Source organism: Lutra lutra, chromosome 10, assembly GCF_902655055.1.
Source record: "Lutra lutra chromosome 10, mLutLut1.2, whole genome shotgun sequence".
NCBI lineage: Eukaryota > Metazoa > Chordata > Mammalia > Carnivora > Mustelidae > Lutra > Lutra lutra.
This window is the reverse complement of record NC_062287.1, coordinates 21,466,895-21,493,451: the sequence shown is the minus strand read 5'-3', so window position 1 is coordinate 21,493,451 and position 26,557 is coordinate 21,466,895. Positions and strand designations below refer to the sequence as shown.

The following is a 26,557-nucleotide window of genomic DNA, read 5'->3' as shown; positions in this document are numbered from 1 at the left end:
TGCCCAGTGAGATGCGGGTGCTTTTCACTAAGTACCCTACTTAACGCTTCACAACAACCTTGACATAGAAATTATTTTTCTCTTTTTCTGTTTGAACAACTGAAGTTCAGCGAGATCAAAGAACTTGAGGCAAGTCCAAAGGACGGCGTGGGGAGACTCTGGGACCAAAGGCTACATTAGCTTCACCAGGTGACCCTGAGCCTCTCCTGGTCACTGAGCTTTGTTACCTGCTCGCGTGTATGTGAATGCGGGGCGGGATGAAGCTGTCTAAGGAACTAAACACTGAACGTGCTGGAAAGCCTCAGGAGCCACAAGCGGCGGGAAGCTGGAAGCAAAACTACACAGACTAGGTAGAAGCCAAGAGAAGGGCTGGACTCGCGGGCTCCACGGAGAACTTAGGTGGCTAGGCGAGGGGCGGAGCGAAGGGCGGGGAATGGGCGGGGAATGGGCGGGCAAACAGGGGAGCGTGGAGACCATTCGCGGACCGGGCAGAAATGCCGCCTCTCCGGGGGAAGCGAGGTGAGGACAGAGTGAGAGAAGGCATTGTGGAGTCTCCGTGAGTTGCTAAGGCAGCTCATCATCACCATCCTAAACCAAAGCAGAGACCGGACTCGACCTTCTTGGGCTGGCTTTCCCGTAGAGCAAGCAGGAAGGGTATTGGGAGAGGGTCCGCACAGAGTGCCCCCCTGTCCCCTGGCAGATTGGTACGGCCCATACCCCCGCCGCTGATCTGGCAGGCTGCGCGCGCACCCTCCGGCGGGGCGCGGGCCGGCGGGGCGCTGCGGCCTCTGCGGCCCGGTTCCCTCCTCCCGCTCCTCGCGTGCTCCTCGCTGGCCCCGCGCCCGCCGGTGACGCGCTCGCGCTCCTTGCAGGAGAGGAGCGCGGCCGCGGGGGCGCGCCCCGGTGGCTCCGCCCCCCGTCCCGCTCCCTCCCCCGAGTCCCGGGTGCCCCGCTCGCGCGGCTCCGTGCAAGGAGAGCCGGGACCCCGCGCCAGCCCGCCCCTGCGTCCCCGCCCCGGCGTGCGAGGCGCCGCGCCCTCCTGCTGCCCTGCTTGGTGCATGGAGGGGCCCGTTCGGATCGCAGCCGCAGCCGCCGTAGCCGCCGCCAGCGCGCGGGGGATGACCTGGGGGTGGCTTTCGGAGCCGGCTGCCGCGCAGGAGGTCCGGGGACTGAGGCTGCCCCTCCGAGAGGTGCGGGGGTGGGCCCGCCGCAGGATCGGAGGGAGGGGTGGTCCAGGGACCCCGGGCTTGGGGGCCACGCGGCTTGGGCGCGGGAGGTCCGCGGGAGGGCAGGCCGGCGCGCCCCAGAGGGCGTAGGGGTACCGGGCTGCGTGCGGTGTCTGGGAAGGGTAGCTGACGGATGCCCAGCGGGGGAGCTCCGGCGCTCCGGATCCTCGGGGACTCTGAGCCACCTCGTGGGAGGAGGCGGGATGAGGTGTCAGTAACACGCTTAAATCTCTTTGACGGTGATCTGCTGGGGCAGGTGAGATCCAGCATAGCCGGGAGTAAGGGGCGCCAGCACGTTTTCCCAAGGGAGCGGGATTCCTCGCCTCTCTCAACCTCCATCCCGCAGAGCGCCTGCGAGAGACAGTGATTTATGTGTAGGGAGAAGCAAGAGAAATTTCCTGCACAATGTATCTTTCTCTGCCTTCACAGACTCAGTGACTTCCCAGCCCCAGGGAGTGTATTTTTCCTTCTCCTCTGTAAAGCTTTCTGTGGATTGCATTGTCATTTGCTAAATACATTACAGCTCGCTATTTATTTCGGTCTGCAGCTTACAGACCTTTGTTGCTTTTTCTCCACATCTAGGGATTTCAATAATAAATCACTGAGGAGGATAGATAGACTCTCGCCCTTGCCTTCATTGTTCTCCCTAACCCCACCAAATCAGGTGGAAGGCTTTCCAAAAGGAGCTCTTCTCCAGAATGCCTTCCTTTCCTGGTCAGGACTATCAGAGGGTGGCAGGTGATTTAAGGTCAGGTTGCTTTCCAATTGAGGTCTAGAATTTAGGGAACACCATTCACAGAAAATGAGCCCCTATGTCCTAAAACAAACGCTGTGAGAAACAGAAAATTGAACCAAAAGCTAACATGAGATTCATTCTCAGGGCAGTGGCCAGCAAAAATGAAAGAGGCCAGTCGTGTTTCCATGCCTTACTGATACCATTACCCTCCGACTCCCAGCTGACCGCTTGGCATACCTGAAGGGCAGTGTCAAGGAGGAAAAGGTAGGGAGGGGAGCTGAAAAATAAGTGGGTTTATTCTCAGCGCAATTCTAAGTGTTCTATGACATTTTATAGCTCATTTAAAATAAGTAGTCTATTTTAGCTGAAAATGGGGGGGGGCATTATTCAACGTTTAGGACAAGATGAAAGAAAAAATTTCTGGAAATTTAAAATTAGTGCTTAACTAGAAAGCATTCTTAGGAACCCAGAGAGGCACCAAATACTGTAGTTTCTGTTATGCACATGTTGAAATAAACTGCCTCATACTTTAAGTTATATGAGAAGGATGGAGAAAACCTGTTTCATTTTGTAAAGACGTGCCCTGGGTGTGTGCTTGGCAGTGGGTAGAGCAGAAACATTTATATTTCTATAAAAAACACACAAGTGTATATTGTTTAACTTTCATGCAAAAACTCGGATATAGTATTTGCAAATCTGTCTTTGTTTGAATAGTTTAGTCAACCAGGAAAATCAGTTACTAGAGGTACTGTGCTATTGTTTGTGTAGTAAGTCACTTGGGATGCTTTGATTGATTGCTATGGTTCTCATGAACCTCCTCTTCTGTGGAAAGTACTTAAACAGCTCTGACCCTCAAGCCGGGAAGTACAAAGAACCCTTAGGACTTGGAGCATACTGATCTAGACTGTGTAGTTTGGTGTCTGAATCAGTCTTACCCTTTGCCTTCTTTGCAAGAAAGGAATTAAGTTCACTTAAAGATAGGACACCCCCCCCCCCCCCCCACCAAATCAGCAAGGTATATATAGAGATGGAGGCTTTGTGTGGGAATAGGAACGTCTGTCATGGGCCTCTGCTCTAAAGAGGTCAGGTAAAATACGTTGACTAGTTCTCCTGCTTTTCTTTTTCCCACTTTGCCCTTATGCTGTCATAACTTTCTAGATGATTTCATTTATGGGTTTGTCAAGATAGACATTGAAGTAAAAATTTTCCTCTCTAGAAATGTTTCTTTTGCACAAATTTAGACCAAAAATTGGTGATCATGTCTGAGCGTATCCTAGGGAAATGATTTCAGGAGTTCAGCATTGTCTTAGTGAAATTAGGCTGGGGTAAGAAATTAAAAATAACTAATTGAAAAATTGGTTATTTATAACGTGTAATTACATTAGCTATGGCCTTGTAATTAGCATTTGTACTGTGCAGGAGAATATGTAAGACAGCACATCAGGAGAGCAGATGAGTTGTCTACACAGGTAGTCTTTCTTTAGATATATGATCTTACTACTTAATAGGAACTAATTAGATTAGAAAGAGAATTTGGACTCTGGTTGCTAAATAGGTTGCTTTGAAGGACTTGATTTTATGGTGATTTTTTATGAGTGCTTTTTTTTCCCCCAGAAGTTCTATTAACTTGTATTGAATTAGAGAAGGTTTTATTGTTTTTATTCAAGATTTTATATTGCATGTAAACATTCCATTTATTTATAAACATTCCATTTATACATTTTTATTGTGTGTATGGCCCTCATTCACTTTTAAGGGACTGAGGAGGAGGGCTTTGATTCTTCTCAATTAAAATTATAAGATCATATGCAGAATATCCTTCGTGTCATTTTAAAAATATTGGATTACAATTAAGTGAAAAACTGGTTTGTTGGTTTTTTTTTTTTTTTTTTTTAATCCTTCAAGTTTTCCATCATTGTTTGTGCTCTTTCCCCCATTGTCAGGCTTAAAACATACAGTATCATTGTCATCAGTCCCCTGAATAATGGTCCTGAGGTGATATTATTAATGTGGCTTTTTAAAATCAAACTAATTATACTTGCCTAAAAGAGCCACATGCGTGTGATTCTAGCTGCCTGGTGCCTTTTGAGAGCCCGGGAGACAAGCTAGTGAATAGAGCTGAAAATTCATTCTGTATTTGATTAAATGGAACAGACTCGCTGCTCCTTACCCCAGCAGGGGCTATGAGATCTCTTGATCCCCGAAGCGGCTCCAGGACCCTGGGAATTCCATTAGCAAGCACCTGAGGAATTTCTGCCCTGCAGTGCCTTTTTTGTATGTGTGTATGTGTGTGTGTGGAGAGGGAGTGGAGCTGAGTGGTGATGGGGTGGTGGAGGGAGGGGGGTGGAGAGAGGCTACATTGGAAGACTCCATATGTTAGCAGATCTAAAATCAAGGCATGACTTAACAGCTTATCTTGTAAGAGAAAAGCCCAACCCGAAGGCAGATTGCTAGTCAGGACTTTCCTCCAAGCAGGACTGCGTGGGGACGTGTTGCTAGCACTGAACCGAGCGCCACTCTAAGTACAGAAAGTGGCTTCTCTGCTTTCCCTCTGAAGCACAAGCATATACACGTTGCAGCCTTGGTAAGTCTTCTCCGAATGATCTTTTGATAAATATGTAAAATTGTGTTACAGTTTGGTCTTGCCTGGAAGGGCCGATGTATTGTTCTAATAACTTTTTAAACTGAGAGCAAAATCAGACTTTTATGGGAAGCCAGTTGCTTTACAGAGATGAAAGGCTCATTTGAATAGACATATTTTAGTGTGCTCTTTTGTTTTTATATCATTTTATTGCATTCTTGTTACCTTGTTATAGAATTCAAATTCATGGGCGGTGTATGTTTCTTTCCTGCTGTCTTTTTGAGGGTTCTGATTTTAAGTATCTTTTAAGACATTGCTTTGCAGACTTGCTAGCAGCCACAAGCAAATGAAAATATATCTACCAAAAATGTTCGTGTAAAATCTTTGGAGCAAAATTTTTGGAAACATGAGTGTGTCTTCCTCCCCTGCCCGCCACCCCGCAAATAATTTTTGGATACAAACATTTTTCAGGATATTAGTCCAGTTTGTTGCTTGTGTACTTTTCCAGGAGGAGCAGTTCTGAATCTTGGATGGTATTGTTAATTGATTTTCATATTCCAAGAAGAATTAAACACGAATGTGAATTCCAATGCCAGTTTTCAACTGATGCAGAATGCTGTAGCTTATTCGATGGTTAATTTGGTATATTTTGTTCCTGATTAAAATCATGTCATGTCACAGTGCTTTCCCCCCCTTCCAGCATGTAGTCCTCTCCCAAATTCTCACAATGCAGAGTGCTGGGAAAATAAAGAAGCCTTTTAGAGACCACGTTTAAGTCTTTCCCACCTTACTCTCGGGTATCCCTTTTCTAGTGCCGCCACACTGAAAGGACTCTTGAATGAGTTGGAGTAAACACTGAAGTCAGCAGTCTGTCTGTCTTGGTTCACAGTGGTTCAGACTCTTTTGCCGTGTGATATATTTTGATGGCCAGAGATCATAAAAAAAAAAAAAACTACCCCAAAACACATTTTGTTCTGCTACATACCAGTTGGAATGTGCGTAGGACTTCAGTTCTGGACAGCCAGCAACGTGCCTTGCAGTCACAGAATGAAGGAATGGTGAAGTCCCTTGTATCTGAATTCAGAGGGAAAGAAATAGCCGGGTTATAGGACTGAAATGAGATCTAGTCTGCTTTCTGTTTTGTTGCTTATAGCTGCCTGGTCGATTTTATTTTTAGATTACTGTACTAGAAACAGAAGCAAAAATTGACACATAAAGCTTGCTCTTCAGCTACATATTCATGTTAAGAGACTGGCTCACTGTTTTTTTGTTTGTTTGTTTGTTTGTGAGCCGGGGCAGTGAACTTGACCAAAATCTTGGTTTCCTCATCTGTAAAATGGGAATAACAATAGTATCTCTTACCACTTGTGGGGACTCCATGGGATGATGAAAGTGAATTGCTTGGATATACCAAATCGGTTCTGAGGGTTAGCTGCTGTTACTTGTAGTAACTTTTCCCGTACACATTGGTCTATTACTCTGATTCTGTGTAGTTTCTTTGAAGTACTAATTAGTAAGAAATTCTTGGAAGTTAGTACATACAACTATAGTTGTAGTGTGCTACCATTTTCTTAATTTTGCAGTTGAACTGAAATGTTACATTTTTCTAATGGATTGTATAACATAATACAATATTGCATTTTTCTAATTGTATAATTTAAAAATGTACATGAGTATATAGTTAATGTACACCGAGCAAACAGCTAGGCTTTACATATGCACATATGTGTGGTAACTATGACTATATATAACTATATATAACTATATAACTATAACTATGACCCAGATCAGGATCCAGAATATTTCTTTCACCTCGGAAGGTTCCTTGGTGCCCCTTCCCGAACCACCCTGCCTCCCCCAGCAGGCAGTTCCTGTTCTAACTAGTCCCACCGGACATTAATTTGGGCTGTTCTCAAACTATATTTATAAAAATGGATTCATATGGTATATACTCTTTTATATCTGTTTTCTTGCACTGCTCATTCATATGTGTTATTGTGTACGGTAGTAATTTGAGCTTTTTAAATTTTTAGAGCATCTTTGGTGTGTTTTGAAATTTGTAGTAGTCAATTTTATCGGCACGCTGGGTATGTGGCCACTGGGAAGAAAGGAAATAGCACTTCTTCCTAAATTATTTGACAATCAGATCCTAGTGGCTAGCTTAGAAAAATTACCATGACCTTATTTTTGTACCTAAAATTGCGTAAAAGTAGTATAATTATTCTTAGTCACAATTACATAAAGCAAATCCATTAATAACTGTGTGTTTTAGTTTTTAATATTTTGTTTAAGTTTTAATTTTTTTTTTTTTCCGAGAGAGGGTGTTTGTGAGTGGGGAGGGGTGGGGCAGAGGGAAAGTAGAGCAAGAATCTTAAGCAGGCTCCACAGGGAGCTCAGGGCCTGACACAGGGCTTGAGCTCAAGACCTGGAGATCACTACATGAGCTAAAATGAGGAGTTGGACACTTTAATGGACCGAGCCACCCAGGCGCCCCTTGTGTGTGTGTGTTATTAGAAGGGAAGGAAGAGACCCTCAAAGCAGAGAAGAAGGACCATCTAAGGTAGCTTATCTCTTTCGTGCTTAGCATTTAATCCATAATCAATACTTAGAAATGTACAGAAGAAACAACTAGCCCAGCATTAGTGTGATGCTCTTTTATTTATTTATTTTTTTAATTTATTTTTTTTTAAAGATTTTATTTATTTATTTGACAGAGAGAAATCACAAGTAAGCAGAGAGGCAGGCAGAGAGAGAGGAGGAAGCAGGCTCCCTGCTGAGCAGAAAGCCCGATGTGGGGCTCGAACCCAGGACCTGGGATCATGACCTGAGCCGAAGGCAGCGGCTTAACCCACTGAGCCACCCAGGCGCCCTGGTGTGATGCTCTTTTAGAGGAGAACAGAGCAACACAATGTTCTTTTGAAAAAGAAAAAGAAAAAAAAAACACCCAAAAGGAAAGGAAGTGGAGCTAAGACATTGTTATGCTACGGAAAAATTTTGAAGAACAGAACTGTACCCCCCTTCAGGGAGAAGGTTTTGGCTTCCTCCTTGCTGTCAGACAATGCCTAGATGTTTAAAGTTTCTGTCCGTGTTGTTGGAATTCCCTCATGTGCTAAGTAAAATTTATTTCACCTAAATAGTGAAACAAGGCTACGAGATGAGGTCACTGATTTAGAAGGCCACTTGTTTGTTTCTTATTTTGGAGGGGGTTGTGGTTGAGGTAAATAGCTTGTATTTCTCTTCTTGGAAATGTTGAGGGAGGATTTTCTGGATGTTCTGCTTGAACACAAGCCACTTCTCTCTCAGGAGACACTGTATTTTGCAGCTCTTGTGATTTTATTAAATCTTATGATTTCATACTCCTTGACACGAGGTTGTTCTTCACCCACAGCCATGTGCAGGGATGGGTTCCCCTGGACTCCAGAGAGACAAGTTGTCCCCTTTTCTACTTACATCAGACCACCAGGGGCCCAGATTTTAGAGAGGTGGAGAGAGTTGAGATAGTGATCCGTGATTCATCTTTTGTCCTGTAGGGGCGCTCCAAAGATGCAGATTTTGGTTCAAATGAAGGAAGAACTGTGACAAATAGGACTGCCTCAGGATAGAAAATGCTCTTTTGAGGGGACTTGAGCTCCTCTTACTAGACACTTGCTGAGGACACTGTGGAAGCCATTTCTTCCTTGGGTGAGAGATTGAACTGCATGACTTCTAATGGCACTTGCAGTACTGAGACTCCATGAAATGGGCTTTTCTGAAGGAGTGATTTTACATAACCAATCCATGTGTAATCTTGGAGGGAGAAAAATACATTACAAAGTCCCAAACAGCCACTGAGGAAATAAATTTTCTCAGACCAGCCCTGGTTTAAAGTTGAGTACTGCCTCTACTTGTCAGCTCTTTTCACTCTAAATATAATTCTTCATTTAACACTAATAAGTAATAAGTAAATGTCAGATATTTTGTCTTTCTTACTTAAAGAGAAAATAGGGACTTTTCCAATATTCTAAGTATGTAAGTGTCAGAAACAGTAATGCTTTCAAAGGAGAGTAGTTGCTCCCTTTTTATGGAGGGGCACAATGAGAATTTCCTTGAGTCCCTCCACTGGCCGAGTTATTTCTTCACTCCTAAAACAAGTGTACAGTCAAAATGATTAAATATACATCTTTGCTGTCTGCCATCTCTCCTCCATCCTACTTCTCTATACTTGAATTTCCAAAGAGAGATAATTTGAGGGGGAAAGGGCGATACTAGTGACTTATCCCATCCATAAAACTGTATTTGGGACATTTTCTGAGGTCCATAGTTATTTAATCCAACCATGTACACATCTTGTATCTGCAAATATATGTTAATAATATTTAATAATGGATATTTAGAATGATTGAAGGGAGTGTAGAATCCTGAGTCACCAAGATAGTATCTTCCCTATTTTATAAAGCAGAAAAGAATAGTAGATGGAGTTTTCTTGGTTTTGTGTTTATGCACATGAACCCTCTGTGCCCTCTGTGGCTCTCAGCAGGTCTCTGTCCTCTCTTCTCTGTTGCTGTTACCTTTTACTCCTCCAGCATTCTTTTTTACAATTTCAGAGAGGGATGAGAGGAGATTCAGAATGTGAGACACCCCCCCCCCAAAAAAAAAGTGATTCTGCATGGTAAGCACAGCTTCAAATAATGAAGATAATGCTTTAGATAAAAAATAGTTAAATGTCACATGGTGATTGGAATTCATGCATGATGTTTTAGCAATTTTACTTTTTTCTTGAAAAAAATTCTTAAATTGTAAATGGATGAAGTTTAAAACAATTTTTTTTTTAACATTTAAAATGTGTATTTCTCTTCTGTGCAACGTTTGGTGTCCAAAGAGCTGATTTCATGTCCTGTTTCTAAGATATTCAGCATTGCAGGTGTTTTCTTGGGTATCTGGGTACTAAAAAGTGCATTCTGGCTTCTGTCTCTTGCCAGGGAAATGCCTGACAGTTACTTTTTATGGTATCAGAGTAAAAGTAATTAGTATTCTCTCTTTTACTATAATGGTGATATCTGTTGAATGAGTGATTGTACACACTGCCTGGTTGGAGGTAAATTTGGCAAGGGGGACGAATGTTCAATGGATAAAATACTACTTTTATCAGGCCATGAAATTACTCTAGTGACATCAGAACTTGGCAACCTCTTTTATTCCAATAAAAACAAAAATAGCATCATAAGCTAGGGATAAGACATTTTTCTTGTCCATTTATTTTGGCTTATTTTCATGGTTTTGGCCTCAGGGTGTGTGTATAACAAAATAACACAGTGAGTAACAGGCAATAAGAATTAGGGAGTGAAGGTAGTTTCAGCTGAAACAGACATGCTGTTTATCCGTCCTCTCGGTTTCAGGCATTTAAACTGTTCCTCTCAGTTTGGTGGCTAGGCGAGCATCAGGGTGGGTATGAGGAAGCCTCATCTGTTAAATGGAGTTAAACTTCCATCATTTGGCTTGATAGGACCTCGCTTGCAGTACTTGAAAAAGTTTGGTGATCAGCTTATAAAATTGTCACGTGTCTGGGCATGATTACAAATGCAGCAGTACAGTTTTGTAGAAAGGGTGCTGTTTAATCCTTTTTATAATCACCAGTGTAAAATAACATCGTGTTACCAGTTAGTTCAATTTGATTGGATATAGTGTTTCCTCTTGCCTGTTTTACCCTGTTCACTCTTACTGTGAAATTAGATTTTTAGATGTTATCATGATTTTTTTAAAAAGAGAGAGAGGGTGGGGTGGGGAGAGATGGGCAGAGAGGGAGGGAGAGGGAGAAGCAGACTCACACTGGGTGCAGAGCCCCATGAGGCTCAGGACCCTGAGATTAGGACCTGAGCTGAAACCAAGAGGTGGACACTTATCAGACCACACCCCCCAGGTGCCCCAGATGTTCCCGTGATTCAGTGACAGTGCCTATACCGGGTTTCAGTTTGGTGTTCCGGCGTCTGAGCAGTAGGTCTGTTGACCCAGGGACTACTAAGCACTGAGAAGATACTTTCATCATGCTTGATAGGTCATTAGACTCCTGAGTAGAACCATACTAAAGTCTGACTGCTACGTTCTCTCCATGATTTAGCTTGTGGGTTCAGCTCACTGTGATCACCTTCTTAAACAAGCTCATTTTATTTCTCCATTAAATCTTTTATAGTAAGGAGAACTATAGTTCTGATGGGTTAAAGTATATTTCAGAGGTTTTTTTTTTTTTTAAGATTTATTTATTTGAGAGAGGGAGAGAGAGAGCATGCACACACAGAAGGAGAGGGAGAAGCAGACTGCCTGCTGAGCAGGGAGCCCAATAGGGGACTCGATCCCAGGACTCTGGAATCATGATCTGAGCCGAAGGCAGACGCTTAACTGACTGAGCCACCCAGGTGCCCCCAAACCTGCTTCTAAGTAGCTATTTTTACTTTACCTGTTTTTAAGTCATATTATAGTCAGATTAGAATGGTTCTGATCTCTTTGTCCCGTCTTTTGATTCCTATTTACTGATACTTGGGCATATTTTCTCTTTTAATGGTCAAATTCTTTTTGAGATTAAAATAAAAACATCAAAATCCTACCCTGCATTTCTAATTCCAAGCTCTAGTCATCTTTTTTTAGATTTGTGCTTTAGTTGGATTTCTCTTTTAAAAGAAATCGCAATACTCATGTTTTGATTGTACACCTATACAGGTCTTTCCTATAATTTTCATCATATGTTTTAGTGCTAATTTTTTTTTTAATCCCATGGCTAACTAAAGCCCATTTGAGTCATTATAAGATGGGTTGTTAACTGTGGTTTCCTATTAGGCTAGCAAACACAGTTGTCATTATTTGTTACTTCTTTTGTGTTTGAGGATGCGTTTTAAAAGAGCTATTGTCATCGTGGTTAGGCCTTAAAATAATTTCACATTTGTTACTATGACAGCAGCCACAGTGGGGTTTTTAATCATACAATACAGCTTGTACAGAGATTGATATCAGCATCTGTGGCATCAAATACACTTTAGCTCTGGGATTTGACTACATACCTTTCTGTCGTCAGTAGGGTTCTTGCAGCAGACTCCCAAAGTGGGTTTCTAAAAGTGGCCCTTCCAAGTCTGGGCTGTATCCCACCCCACAGGAAAATGGCAGAAATTGTTATAAAGAAAAATTGTCAATGTTTTACTTATTTTGGGATCTCTCTTTGAAATAGCAGCTAATCGGAAAAGTTAAGGACATGATTAACCCTGTAAGACAAAGATCAGATTCATGTTTTCTTAGCTAGCTGTGCTTAGATACAGAATACTTAATTAGTCGTGATCACACTAACGGATAGGCACTACCTATCCAACAAACTCCTGAGGCCTTCAACACCCAAGGAAGAGAAACTGAGTTTTGAGTTTTTCATTCATTTCTGGGTTGATGAAATTATTCCCCCCTTCATACTGAAATGTGAGTCATCTGGCAAAAAAATCCTTCCACTTGACATTGGAAATGAAGTCCCCATTTACTTGTAAAAGTTCCTTCTAATTCACTGAGAAATACTAACCTCTTTTGTGTCTGATTTACCCGGAGTGAACGTAGGGCTGGTATACTGGGGCAGTTAACAGGAAGGAGCGTGGTGACGGAGGACTGGCGGATTGCTTTTGCAGACTGGGAGTCTTGTCTCTTTGGGTGCTCTGCAGACGTGCAAGAATGGTGCCTCCAGAGGACTGGGAAAGCAAAGTACTGTTCCGTCTGGTGCTGCATGCGCAACTCGAGTGGGTGTACCTGCCTCCCCCACCCCCCTTGCTCACCTAGCTCTTTGCAGAGGAGTGTGGCCCGTCCCAGCAATGACTACACCGGTCTCATGGTTCTTTTTCTTCCATACACAGAATAATTTTCTCCCGTCTCTGATGTCATCATTTCTTAAATAACTTTTATACAGCCCTTTGTACGTGGCAGAGTGTTTTACAGTTTGGGTGTGTGTTTGCTCTTCTGCTTAAATATACGACGTAGTAAAATTTTCACGAGAATGGAAACCATGAATACAATATGTGATTGAGCATTAGTATCAGATACGAGAGTTTTTTTTTTAAAGATTTTTATTTATTTATTTGATAGAGAGAGATCACAAGTAGGCAGAGAGGCAGGCAGAGAGAGAGGAAGGGAAGCAGGCTCCCCGCTGAGCAGGGAGCCCGATGTGGGGCTCGATCCCAGGACCCTGGGATCATGGCCTGAGCCGAAGGCAGAGGCTTAATCCACTGAGCCACCCAGGCGCCCCCAGATACGAGAGTTTTAATGTGGCTCAGAGTTAGGTGATCTTTAAAATCTCTGGAATGTTGGGAAAGGAGGTTCTTTGAAACTGTAGTCTTTCTTTTTAAGCTTTAAGTGGGTTATAATTGCACACTTGTCTGTGCTTAGGAATAGAATAAAATACTTCTAAACTGGTTATTTTTTTTTTTTTTTCTCTTTGACATTTCTATGCCACAGACTCTGTGTTATACATTCTCTTGACCTAAGGGAAGTTACGGAAGTGAATTTTGCCTAAGGTGAAATTGATTCCCTGGCGTCTTGGATTTTTAAAGTCTTTCCTTTATAGAGGTCACTTTATTTTTATTTCTAGCCACAGGGATGCTTCTTTCTTTAGAGCAGGGACTTGTGTGCTTAGAAATTTTGTAATAGAATGTCCGAGGTGAACATGAAGTTCGAAAGCCCTTTCCAAGTCTATGTAAAGTAAACAAAATAGCAAAGGGAGCTTTTTAGAAACAAATCTCATTTTATATTTGTGTCTTTGATTATGGAATGAATATAAAATCTAAATTGATATGCTCTTTCTCTTAACAGTTACTCCATGATACCCTTGTATCCAAAACATGACCGGTGATATTGAGAGATAATTTAGTTGTTATCTTGGATCTGTAGGAAAATGAATGCGAGCTTTACAGTTTTCAGTGAGCCTTTTAATGTTGCTTTGGTCCGTTATTGGTTATTTCCTTTTCATTTTGTATCAGTATGTCATGTTGGCTGAAACACATGTGAATGCTAAAGCATTTGGTCACAGCCAATTTGGGTCATTTTGGTGAAAATCAAACCAGTTGTTAGCTATTTAATGAAACGATTTAAAAGTGGCTTTGATGACCTGGTTGAGAAGGAAAGAAAGAAACATAGATATTCCTAAAGTCAAATCCTGCCCCTCCTCCTTCATTGGAGTGAAGAAGGAGCTTTAATAACCAACAGAGACCAGCTCCCAGTAAGAGGTGTGAGGCTGTTTATTTTCACTCTGGAGATGTATATACTACAGAAGGAAAACTCTGGCCTTGCTTAACCTAAGCAAGTCATTACTTATCTACGATCTGGCAAGCAATTTGATTAAAGTTGACAGAGCTCATATAATATCAGAACCAAGCCCTCTTAATGATTGATGAAACTTGTCTGTAAGTCTTTTTTTTTTAAAGGAGAAAAACTAAATAAGAACGCATACTTGTTCAGATCTCTAATAACCGAGTATAAGCCAAGTCTATAATGTAGTTTTGTCTGTAGTGATTAATAGGTATTCATTTGTATGTTTTTTTTTTTTAAGGTCATGATTAAATGGCTTCAAACTAATAATTTCATGTTAGCAGGTTAATTTGGCTTTTACATGATTCAATTCTTGAAATTTTGAAATTCCTACTTCATATTTTTAACATCTTTTAAAGGTGGTTTTCTTTGTCGTTTCTTTGGTATTCTTTAGTGGTAGTTTTGATCAATTAAGAACTTTCCTCTTTGTTCTCTTATCAAATTGAGTTGAAAAAGTCTTCAGCTTTAATGTTAATGTTTTTCAACCCCTTGCTCTCTAACCGTATAAACATGGTTTGAACAATTGTCATAGCATATTTGGGCTGGGAAGTGTTGTGGCTCATTTCTTTGCTGCATTTCTTATTCTCATTCCCAACAGATTGATAGCAAGTATGACTTGAATGTGCCTAGTGGTCTTGGGATGCTTTAATCCAGGATTCTATGTACAGTGCTGAACCCAACTCATGAGGATCACTGTTTCATGTCCTTCATATGCTGCCTAGCAGACAGTCAGAACTGGACTGCCACACCCCTCCCCCACCCGTACACCTTGTTTTAAGTAAATTTAGCATGTGCAGTTTTCAGATTAATGAAGCAGTTGAATCGAGAGTGAATTAGTTTTCTGTAAATGGAATTTTCTTAACCTGGGAATTTTCAGGCTTTGTATCATCAGGGTTTGGACGAGTGTAGGCTCAAGGCGTCAAAACCAGATTCCACTACAGTCTGATGACACAACCTCCCTGTGCTTTAATTCTTCACCTGCATGATGGGAATGGATGAGAACTTACCAGGCTGTTGGGCTATCTCATTTAATGTTCAGGTCCTGTGATCAGAGTACAGTAGGTTCTCCTGGAGGGTGAGAGCTGCTGCTCTGATAGAATGTGCTGTCCCTGAGATGAGGGTTTATAGTCACAAAATAGGATGTTATTGTGACGTCACTGAATTAGACAGTTGAATCAAAATCAAATGAGTGTGGGTTAAATTCTGGGGAGCTACAGATGTGGGAATAAGCTAGAACTGATGATTTGTTTCTGTTTTTGGATTGGTTAGAACCTGGTGCATAGTGAAGATTAGAACCTGGTGTGTAGCAGAGAGCTAAGGGGAATCTTTTGGGTAAATTTCTGTGAATCTCCAGCATTTGACTTTCTTGTTCCATATATTTAATTTTGTAACTGTAATCTCCTCTTTTCTCCTTTCTATCTCCCCAAACTCAATATAATCATATCAGTTTAATTGCCAGGAAAATAAAATTCGCTTTGTGAGAGATGTTCTGAGAAGAAAGGGCTACCTGTTCTTGGAATCCTCTGCTCACTTTTCTCTCGATGATTTTCCCAACAAGTGTTGTCATCTCTGGGAAATCCCAGTGCTTTCTAGAATTCTTATATGTATACTGCATGAGCTTGAATCGTATGTCCTTTTACATTCTTTTCTTTTGGGCTTGCATATGGTCAGAACAAATAAACCCTTCACTGGGATGGTTAAAGAACAGCAATAAAGTGCCATTCCCCAGTTGTTTCCAGAAAAGAAATAGGATAGACATGGAATCATCAGATGTAAATATTTGACTTGGAGGTGGGCCGATTATGCACACTGTTGTCAGCCCCACCCGGCAGCTCCCCTATGTTGTTTCTAGCTGGCCAGTGTGAGTCTGTTGCCCTCAAGTGACTGTTGCAAAGTCTGAGGGTTAGCAGTGGAGGGGGATCCAAAGAATTGGAGACAGGAGTTGTAGAATCAGTTAAGTGTTGAGAATTCTGTGTGTTTCTTCTACCCCACAGGTTGGCCTAAGTTTTGGTTTTTTATCACGGGAATCCAGGTTTTCAGGGAAGCACAGTAATGTCTATCGTGATACTGAGTGTGTTTGCAGGAGAAGACGTTGGGTCACAACTCTGCAAATGCACAGACTTTAAGATATTCCTTCTGGGGCCTATAATGTAGAGGATAAAGCTTGACTGTATTGCATTTATAGAGTTTTTTTAGGGTAGTGGTCTTGGTGGCTATGGAGGTAGGTAGCATTTATAGGATTCTTTTAACTGTTTTGACTTGGGGAACTGTGAATCTTGTGTTTGAAACTATAATTCTTGTCCTATCCCTCACCCCGACTCTCAGCTCAGATTTGTAGGGATGTGTGAGATCAAGGAAATAGCTGTGTTTTTGGTTAGTTAACAGAGTGTCTTAACCGAGATGATAATGGTTTGTATTTTTGCTAAAAAGGGGTCAAACTTGGATAATATATGACTTTTTCACAGGGAAAAATTCCCATAAACTAATGTTGATTAAATTATTTTTATTACTAATCTCAAGTATATACAAAATAAACTAGATGCAAACTTTTTAGAAAACTAAAATTTACAAAATAAATACATAACTACAAAACCAATATAATCGAAACATTAAAAGTCCTTGAAATTTTTTTAGATTATCAGTATTGTTTAATAGAGAAAGATAGTTATGCTTATTTTATATTTCTCTTGCCTATTTGATTTGGCTCTTTTGATTGAAACACAATTAATATTTTTTTTCTTTTTTCAAACAATGACCTTGTTAACTACCGGCCTAATATTTTGTGGACAATCACTTTGAAAGTGCACTGTTCTGTGTGGTACTGGGAACTTTCAAACCCACTGAATGAAATGTGTGGGTGTATTAATACTTTTGGTTGATGAACCAGAGTAATATGTGATCTTTGTAATAAGTGTGTTCGTAAGGCGTGAGGCTGATTGCTGTGTCACGTGCTTTTCAAGTTTGTTGCACTTATGCTGCCATGAGCTAGAAGAGAATTCACATCTGCTTTTCTTCTCACTGATTCCAAAACTTTCTTTGTCCGTTGTATTCTGTAACATCACTTGACCTTCCCATGTCATGGACCTGATCCAAAAACACAAATGCCAGTTGGGCACTGGTATCTCATGTCCCATCTTCATCGTCTGGCTGATGACCCACAGTAAGCCTACGGTAACTGAGCTACAGCAGGACAGAAACAGTGAAATTCATAAAAAATAATTTTCATGCCTCCAGCAACCCATCTGCAGATTAAAATGGAGAAAGAGAGCTAAAACCTGGTAGGCTTGAGAATCCCTCTGGAGTGAGAAGTGGCTGTGGATTCACACTGAAGTCAGTGGACATAAAAACAGATTTGTACTTAAGGCCTCTCTTTTATTCAGGAGGCTGTGTGTAGAAAGGGGTAAGCATAGGTCTGGGGTTGCCCTGGGTTCACACGTTACCCCTGCCATTTATTAGCTGTGGGACCCTGGGCAGGCTATCAGAGCTTTCTTTACTGTTCCCTCATTTGAAAAATGGCAACAATACCTATGTTTAGGATTGTTGTGAAGATCAGTAAAAGTACACGTAAAATCTTTTGCCTGTAAACTTAGTAAATGGTAGTTGTTATTACTCTTTGGAACAATTAATCTCTTAGGACAGCTGTTTGGTAAGATGTACAAATAGATGTATTTCCACGCAAACCACTTATTCCCTAGTGTCTAGTGGAATCAAGAGGCAGGGGTGTGGTGAAATATTGGAATTATTTGGCAAGGTTTTTTTAGGCTCCACAAAGAGCCTTCCTCCTTATTACCATTTCCAAGGGACCTACCCTTACCCCTGGCAATGGACCATTGCTCTCTGGTGCTGGGGCAGGAAGACGACAGAGTACTGACTAAAGCAGTTGAGTCTTTCTTTGGTAACTCTGACTTAAATACTCGTACGGTCTTTTGAAATCCTAATTTTATAAATACTTATAAAGATGAACTTATTTATTTTTACAAACAAACCAGCAAGTTGGTTTGTCTGATATTGACAGGAAGTGTCTAATCTAACCCACGTGCTTGTATAAATTAACATTGTGGCATTTGGCTTTTAAAATGTGCTTGTTTTCCTTAGGTATTTATTTACCAAATTCGGGACTTTAAAAAGTGTTATGAAAAGATGGGACAGATTGACTTGATAGTTTGGGGGTGGGGGTTAGGCAGCAAAGCAAGGTTTATTGAGTGACAGCAAAATGATAGCACAAAGCTTCCCAAGGAGGGAGGGGACCCAAGAGGGTTGCCCTTGATAATTTTATAAAACTATTTGTGGGTTGACCCAGTTAACTTGGCCAGTACTCTTTAAGTATATTTGAAATTCCTCCTTGAGAGTTATTTTTTAAATTTAATAATGCTTTATGTGGTAGGATTTTGTTTACATGACTTGCCCTTATAAAAATTCATACCACATTGTAGGAAACATGACTATGTACAATAGAAACCCAGATATTTTAGTCTGTAATGCCAGTCTCTGTCATAAATGTGTGAAGAGTCCATTATTTTAGCTACAAATCCTTATAACAGTCTGAAAAGCAGAGATTTTCACTTACCCACCATTGGTCCTGTGCTTTCGGAACTTTTAAGATCACGGTGAATGCTTTGCAGACCCTACTGGGTCATTTCTGTGTGTGAGCAAAGTAAGAGTGCTTTTGGTGTTGTATGTGGTATCCTTTTCTGTTCAGGTTTAAAAGGACTTTTTGATAATGGCTGCTATTTAAACTCTTTTTTCTTTTGCCTATGGCTTTTCTGTAATCCTGGGTCATGCCCTTTGTTCGTCATTTGGGTTAAGTACCTATTAAATTATATTAGTTGTTGATTTAAAAATTTGCATAGTAAAACATAAGTAAATATGGGAGTTCGCTTCTATGGAAGACCAGATAAACTCAGTGAACAGGTCATAGACCATTAATGCTGATTCTCTTAAACTGTTGCTTAGTAATGTGAGGACCATTCTCATGTTATCTCTTTTGGCTTACTAGAATGTACATTAGTCATCTGTGAAATAACTTCGTAAGTCCCAGGGAACATTGCTGGGTTTCTCTCAATGTACATTTATCCCTTTATCAACATTTATTCAACACTCATTTTGTGCAAGAAACTTCCCAGGTATTGGGTAGACTGTCGTGAACAAAACAGACATGGTTCATTTCCTTCAATCCAGGTCTGGGAGGGAATCATTTATGTGACCGGTAAATCTCCAGCCTCGTTCTTTTTTCCCACCGTATGAAGAGTCAGATGAAAATAAAATTCTGTACTTTGTCTTCTAGGACACCTCCTTGGCTTTAGTTTTAACCCAGGGGAGGTCAGACTACAATGAAAATCAAAGCCATTCCTGAAGAAGGAAAGACGTTTTAAAAAGCATGGAGTTTTAGAGTGGCGTGTGAAGAGAGAGTCATGGGAATTTTTTTAGTTGAATGTAGGGGTGTCTGTGTCAGTTTCCTGCCTCTCAAATGCCAGTTTCCCAGCAAGGTCTATAAGTCTGGCCTATGTTGAAGAGGAATGTTTCTTTTCTCTTCTTCTTTTTTTTCTTTTAAAGATTTTATTTATTTGTTTGATAGACAGAGATCAGAAGTAGGCAGAGAGGCAGGCAAAGAGAGAGAGGGAGAAGCAGGCTTCCCGCTGAGCAGGGAGCCCGATGCGGGGCCCGATCCCAGGACCCTGAGATCATGACCTGAGCCGAAGGTAGAGGCTTTAACCCACTGAGCCACCCAGGCGCCCCGAAGAGGAATGTTTTTACTGAAGAGTAGGGATTGCAGCCTGGGACCAGTTGAGGATCTTTGAGTGGCAGAAACCTGTCAATACCAGGAAGATTAAACATGCTGCTTTAGGGACATTTGTTGGTTGACATTTAAGATGAAAAGCTTCAGGATGTCTGTGTTTAATGGTCCTTTGGGGGCACATGATTTAGCCTATTTTGAAACCAAATGTATTGAGCTGTTGCAATACATATAATTACAATATATAATTATATAACTGAATATAACATATGATACATGATACTAATTAATATGTATAATACATGCATCTATAATATACATACCCAAATGGATAATATGTAATATGTTTAATACCACATAATATTAAACATACCGATCTAAGACCATGAAAACTTAGGTCTATTGATTAGTTGTTTCTCAACATTGATTTTCAGAGCAGTAGTTTATTTATTTATTTATTTAAGATTTTATTTATTTGACAGACAGAGATCTCAAGTAGGCAGAGAGAGAGAGGGAAGCAGCCTCCCCACTGAGCAGAGAGCCCGATGCGGGGCTCGATCCCAGGACCCCGAGACCATGACCTGAGCCGAAGGCAGAGGCTTAACCCACTGAGCCACCCAGGCACCCGGGAGCAGCATAGTTTATAATGAATATTTTATATTTGGAGTAACACGAGGAACGACCAACCAAAAAACATGCAGTAATGACTTCCTAAAGCCACATTTATTCTGAAACAGTGTTTTGCCTACCTGTTTGTTCTGTACTAATGAGACAGTGACCACAGATGACAGTCTTTAAATTTTTTTTTTTAAAGTATTCTTACTTGGCAAATTGTGGGCAAGCTTACGTGGGACATGCAGGGGCTTTGCTTTAATTTTCAGTGTTCCTGGTTACTGACATCCAGATGTCTGGGAACCGCTGCTGTAGATTAAATCTAGCAAATTCTCAGTATGCAAGTTGTCCATCCTGGTATATGGCTTCTTCGGGGTTTCTCATGCTAGCTGTTTTGTCCATCTGTGAGATTTATGCCCGGGTGTTGATGATGCCTCATTATCAGGAAGGGTTCTCTTCCTTGCTGCAGCGAAAGTTGGCTTTTTAGCCTTCTCCAGCAGAAATGGAAATGCCTCACTTAGTGTTAAGTGCACCTTTATTGTTCCATGTGCTGAGGTCAGGAGGCAAGCACCTAAAAAATCTCGCTATATAAAGGCTGCTTTTTAGATGTTTTATTAGTACTGCTGTTGGTTATTTTAATTAGTAGTATGTTTTATGTGCGCCCTGAGGCTGTTCAGGCAAAGAATGTAATTCAAATAAACAAAATAATATCTGATGTTTTGGAACACCCACACGTGCCATCTGGGCCTTTACTCTTAAGATGTACTTACTTAGGTTGGCAGGGAAGCTAGGAAGAGAAAAAGGAGATGATTATGTAGTGTAATGAAATGTTTTAAACGTCCGTTCTTGGAAAGCTTGATGACCAAGTTTTTAGCTTGGTAATGCCATTTTCTACGTAAGCGGTGGTTCCTTTTTTTAGGGTAAATATGAAGTTTGCATGAGAAGACCTGTCTTTTCCATTGTTTGGCATGTTGCTCACACCTTTTACCTCTTTCTGACTGTGTTTCTGGGGACCTGCGAGTACCTGAGAGATAATTTGACTGTCACATGGTGGACGGTGCTTTCACAATGCAAGAAAGTTTGCTAGGGTGATTTCCACAGGGTTTTTGTTTTGTTTTATTTTACTTTACTATAAAGTAAAGGGGCCACCTCTCCCAAGTTTTTACAATGAAATCGTAAACTAGTCTCATTTTTTTTTCTTTTCGACTTGGCTTTTTTTTTTTTTTTTTTGAGTTTACACAAATATTCTCTTTTCTGTTTGCAAACTGAAGTGAACTATATGCTTTTGACTTAATTTTGAGAGCCGAAATTGTGTTGATTTTGGATACCTTTGCTGGATTTTCCTGCCATTCCCTCTTTCATTAAGTATAGTCTTTTTGGAGTTTGCCAAAGATGAGGCAAAATTTGTGTAAGAGGTGCACCTGACCTTTTAAGTGTGTGGTTGTGTGTGTGTGTGTGTGTGTGTGTGTGTGTGTGTTTTTCCCCCACCTAAACATAGCACTTGTAAAATGTTTGTCATAAAGCTGGAAAAAATTATGGAGGTTTTTTCCCTTCCTTAGAGACGGAACCTAAGCCACACTAAATTAGTAAATGTTCTACCTGACTGACATTCTCTAGGAAAAAGAAATATATCCATTTAGAACACTAACTTATTTTTTTAAATATGTTTAACATATATGTTAATATGTTAAAACATTTTATAACATTAAAAAAATACCATTTTTAAAATAAGGGCTACTGCCACTTTTTGAATCTTTTTTCTGCCTTAAAAACAGTTTTAAATGCTATTGTTTGTAGGTAACCCAAGAGTTAAAGATGTCAGAGACTTAGGAAATGAGATCATGGTGTCTCTATTGTCTTGTTCTACTTTATTTCCCCCCGCCCTTCTTTTTTTCCCCCAGCTACCTTGAATATAAGTACACAGTACATTTTCTTTGTGTAAGTAAATGAGAAACTGCTTTTTTTGTGTTTTGGGGCTATAGATTCAACTGCACTCACAATCTGGCTTAGAAAATGGATCTAATGAAGAGATTTTAGAGTATTAAGCTGAGGCTACAACCCATAGCACTCTTTTTTTTTTCCTTTTCAAATATTTTATTTATTTGACAGAGAGATTGAGAGAGGGGACAAGCAGGGGGAGCAGCAGGCAGAGGGAGGAGTAGGCTTCCCACTGAACAAGGAGCCTAATGTAGGACTCAATCCCAGAACCCCGGGATCATGACCTGAGCTGAAGACAGATGCTTAACCGACTGAGCCACCCAGGCATCCCAACCCATAGCTTTCTTAAAATTCCAAGACTCACATTAATTATGTCATTATGTAAAGAATGAAACTGTAATGCTGCTATAAATCTCACCAAAAAACCGAAACAAAACAAGACAAAAACCTCCCCATGTTGTTCACAGAAGCCAATGATGACAAGTCTTTCCAGGAAGAGCCCCGCTACTAAGGTATATAGATGTAGCAACATACAAAATGTATTCTGCAGATGGAAGGTGTGACTAGTATTGGATACATAGGAAATGTTGGGTATAATGTAATATAAAATATTTTAAGAAATATGCCAGAACTTATATATCTAAGTTAGAGTCTGTAAGCTGTGTCTTCCATCTCACATTTTTGTTACTGCACCAAGACACTGGGAACTAGTTATAGCACTGTAGGAAAATTCTTGGTGTTCTTAATTTGTTGGGAAATAGCCATTAATGAATAAATTGGTTGATAATGTTGGAGTTAAGATACTGTAGTTTTGGGGATGCCTGGGTGGCTCAGTGAAAGCATTTCCCTTCGGCTTGGGTCATGATCCTGGCCAGGGTCCTGGGATCGAGCCCTGCTAGAGGGGAGCCTGCTTCTCCCTCTCCCCCTGCTTGTGTTCTCTCTCTCTCTCTTTCTCTCAAGTAAATAAATAAAATCTTAAAGAAAGAAAGACACTGTGGTGTTAAAAATCAGGTGTGATTATAAGAACATAGTAAGAATCTGAAAATAGTTAACAAAGGATTTTCAGGGAAGTTATGCACAGAGGAGTTATCAATGGGGTAAGTTTTTGTGTCTTCCAAGTTGGGCCAGTCTCCTGTGGTTTCCCCAGTAGTGTATCAGGTGCGTGTGAGCGTGTGTGAGTGTCACGTGTGTCAGTGTGTCCTTGAATGGTCTTGACCTTCCTGTTTCCTTTTGCCTCCTCGTAATGTCAAAACGCAGGCACTGTTGTTTGCTACACACTCAGCCTAGCAGAGTTGTTCCCGCAGGCTTTGCATTTCTGGGAGACTGGCTGGACCTTCAACTCTCCCAGCTGGATTAAAATGACTGGCAATGTTGTGCTGTGTTTGCAAAGATACCGTGATCTTAATTGATTTTTCCACTTTCTAGTCCACTGGGGCCTTGTATCTTGATCATTGCTTTGGCTCTAACTGCCTAGCAAAGTTTTCTGGGTGCAGGTTTTCTTCCTATAGGCCAGTGCATATTTTTATATATCTAGAGACTTAACAGTCTGGGGTGATTAGGTACTGACCACACAGTCAACTCCGATTGACTTGTGCATCCATTTGTGAGTGTGCCTGAAGAGCCCCAGGATCAGGGCACAGCCTCTCTTAGACTCTGTGAGAGCTGCGATGGACAGTGTGTCTGACCTAGTTCCCCTCACCAGCTGAACAGAAAGCATAGGCAGCTAGGAAATCCAGACTCCTTTAGTGATTTTATGCAGCCGTGGTTAAAGGCGGAATGAAGTTCTTCGAAACCCGGGTCACTCTGTCCCAGGTCTCTAGGGAGCTTCCAGCTGAGTAGGTAGCAGAGTATAGAAGTCATTGTGATGGCAGTCCTGTGCTCAGCCAGCATTGATTTCAAGTTTTTTGCAGCATAGATTTTTTTCTTAGGTTTCTCATTTTTTCTTATTTTGCTTTCCCCCAAATGTTTGACTGTAAACATTAAAATCCATTGCATGGAAATGAATTTCTCCTTGAGGTTTTATTTCCTTGCTATTAAAATGAAATCCAAACCGAACCCCAGGGAGAGTGAGTCTTTTGGAACAGCCAGGGAGAACTTTGTTTCATTTGGTAAGGTCTCAGCAATGCGCCGGACATAACAACAGCTTTATTAAATTTATTACCTAACACTTATCTAGAGCCCCTTTTCAAATGTTTTCATATTCAATCCTGAATCCAAAAAAAAAAAAAAAAAAAAATTAGCCAAATGTCTGTCTGGGTCTTTTTAAGATCAGTCTCTTCAAGTTTAACTAGTTCTTAGCAAACTTAAAATCTAATGCTCTTAGCTAGCTTTTGTTTCATGGTTACCAAAACCCTGTTATTTTTTTTTTTTTTTCTTTCCCCGTGAAGCCAATGCCAGTGGCAACCTTGAAAAATCTACTGAGTGTTCACCTGTGGCAAGTGCTGCCTCTTCGGTGCCTGCGAAGTAATCCTCTTGAAACTTGGCTATATTTTGTCTTTTTAATAATCTCTGCCAAGTCGCTTTGTAGAATTTCGCTGTTTGTCCACAGCTGTGTTTTAAAATACTCGTAATGCGCCTGTCCAGCTCACGGTGGTTGCCAGAATTATCTTATCTCCGTGATTTTTGGTTTCCTGTGTTCTAGAAGCAGGAAGAAATAGTCTCTTTGAAAGATGGTGGAACAGGAACACTTGGCTTTTTTTTTTTTTCAAACACACACATATTGTGAATAATAGAACCTAACTCCGCACTTAGACCCCCTTCTCTTTTGGTGTGTAATTAGGACCACACTGACTCCTCAAGCCCCTCACTGTTGCCTTTTTCTGCTGGTGACCTCTGACCCCAGTGACCTTTCCTGGGGTTAGTCCTAGGCCCTTTTCATTGTGTTGGAGCCCAAGCAGCTCATGTGGAGTTGATTATTTCTTTGCTCATTTGGCCTTTTTGGTGCCATAACTCCCAGTCACTTCCATTTTCTTCCTCTGCTTCTGACGGGCGACAGTGAAAGGAAATGCCTTCCACAGGCAGCAGGACCCGTCTGGGACCCGTCTGTAGGCTTGGCTGACGAGACGGAAGCTGGGGGACATTGGGGGGAGGGGTGTGAGGTCTGTCGGAGTCACTGGGAAGGAGGGTACGGCCCTTCTGGGCCCATCAGCCGGGCCCTGGGAAGAGCTGGGTGTCCCTGGCAGGGTCCCAGTCCTGGTGGAGGGGGGACGCCCCAGGTCCCGGATGTGGACCTGGCTGTTCGATGGCCTCCAGCTCCACGCCTGGAAGATTTATCTGTTCCTCCCACCGCCTCCCAGCTCCTTGGCAGGTCGGCGCATGCATCACTGTCACTGCACATGACTGACTGCTCTGAGGGAGTCTTTCATTTCTGAAGGGAGGAGGATCACCCCCGTAGATGAACGTGCTGACGGGTCGATGGCGTCTTTGTTGCAACTGGACTTCCGATGGCACTTCGCCGCTTTGTCCTCTCCCTCCTCCTGCCCCTACCCACTCCTGCAGTGAGATCACTGAGAGATGTGTGGCAGCTGTTACTCTCCGTTTTTGAGGCCCCAAGGGGACCCCGGGAGGACTGCTCGGATCAAAGGCTGGAGGGATCTTGAGGGAGTCAGCCGTTATAGGGATGGGTCTGATTACCCCAAAGTGGGTGCTGTACCGATGAGTTACTCAACTCTCAGTCTGAAACTAATGATGTCCTCCTACATGTTGGCTAATTGATTTAAATTTAAAAAAAAAAAAGGTAGATGCATATGAAACTCAATGACATTTTGAAACTCATTTTTAAGAAATCTGAGGGTTCATCCCGAGTTCATCCCCCTTTTCTTCTTTGTTTTAAAAGGCTTTATTAATGGTATTGATCACGTGGATTGTTTCGAATGAGGCGTCGCTATGCCTTCCAGTGTAGTGGATTTTTTTTTTTTTTTTTAGGATTCTTCCCTCCTGAAAAGGGAGCAAGAGTTTTGTCTGTTATTTTCCCTTCAACTCTCATAGAAGCACTTCAGACTTCTTTCTGCTGGCCTCCGTGATCTCTTTCTTAGAGTTCCACTTATGGCCAACTCAACCCATTTTCTCTGTGCCTAAAGGACACACTCCATTCCCTGCCACTATCAAAATGGCGACAACAAACCGTGGAAAGCCCTGCTGCTTCTCGTGTGTTTCCTGTACTCGGTGACCGCATGTCTCGCACTCACTTGTCCAAGTAGAAATCTGGACAGCAGCCTTGTTCCTTTATTTAAGGTCGGAGCCGTGGGCAAACAAGTGGACACTGATGTATTCCAAAGACGTCTGTCTCAGAGACCATTTCTTTCCCGGCCCAGATCATTCACTATCCAAGGCCTATCAGTGCCACCTTTTAATAACATCTGGTAAATATGTCCATGTCTTAAAAAAATTTTTTTTAACCTTTTAAGTCTATCCCCTGCTATTTCTCTAGT

The 26,557-nt window shown here is 41.5% G+C and overlaps 1 protein-coding gene across 17 annotated transcripts in view; it reads left to right on the top strand.

The window, feature by feature from the left end:
• The first annotated feature begins 209 nt into the window (after positions 1-209).
• Positions 210-26,557, top strand: part of CDON (cell adhesion associated, oncogene regulated) — a 103,802-nt gene continuing 77,454 nt past the window's right edge. For 10 of the 17 annotated variants that reach the window (XR_007120911.1, XR_007120910.1, XR_007120912.1 and 7 more), the window contains exons 1-3: positions 771-1,190; positions 2,107-2,226; positions 4,438-4,546. The gene's annotated coding sequence lies outside the window, so the exon portion shown is untranslated. Of the gene's footprint in view, positions 351-770; positions 1,191-2,106; positions 2,227-4,437; positions 4,547-17,642; positions 17,739-26,557 lie in introns of those variants that run through there. The other 7 variants (XM_047691382.1, XM_047691380.1, XM_047691379.1 and 4 more) reach the window with 7 other exon arrangements.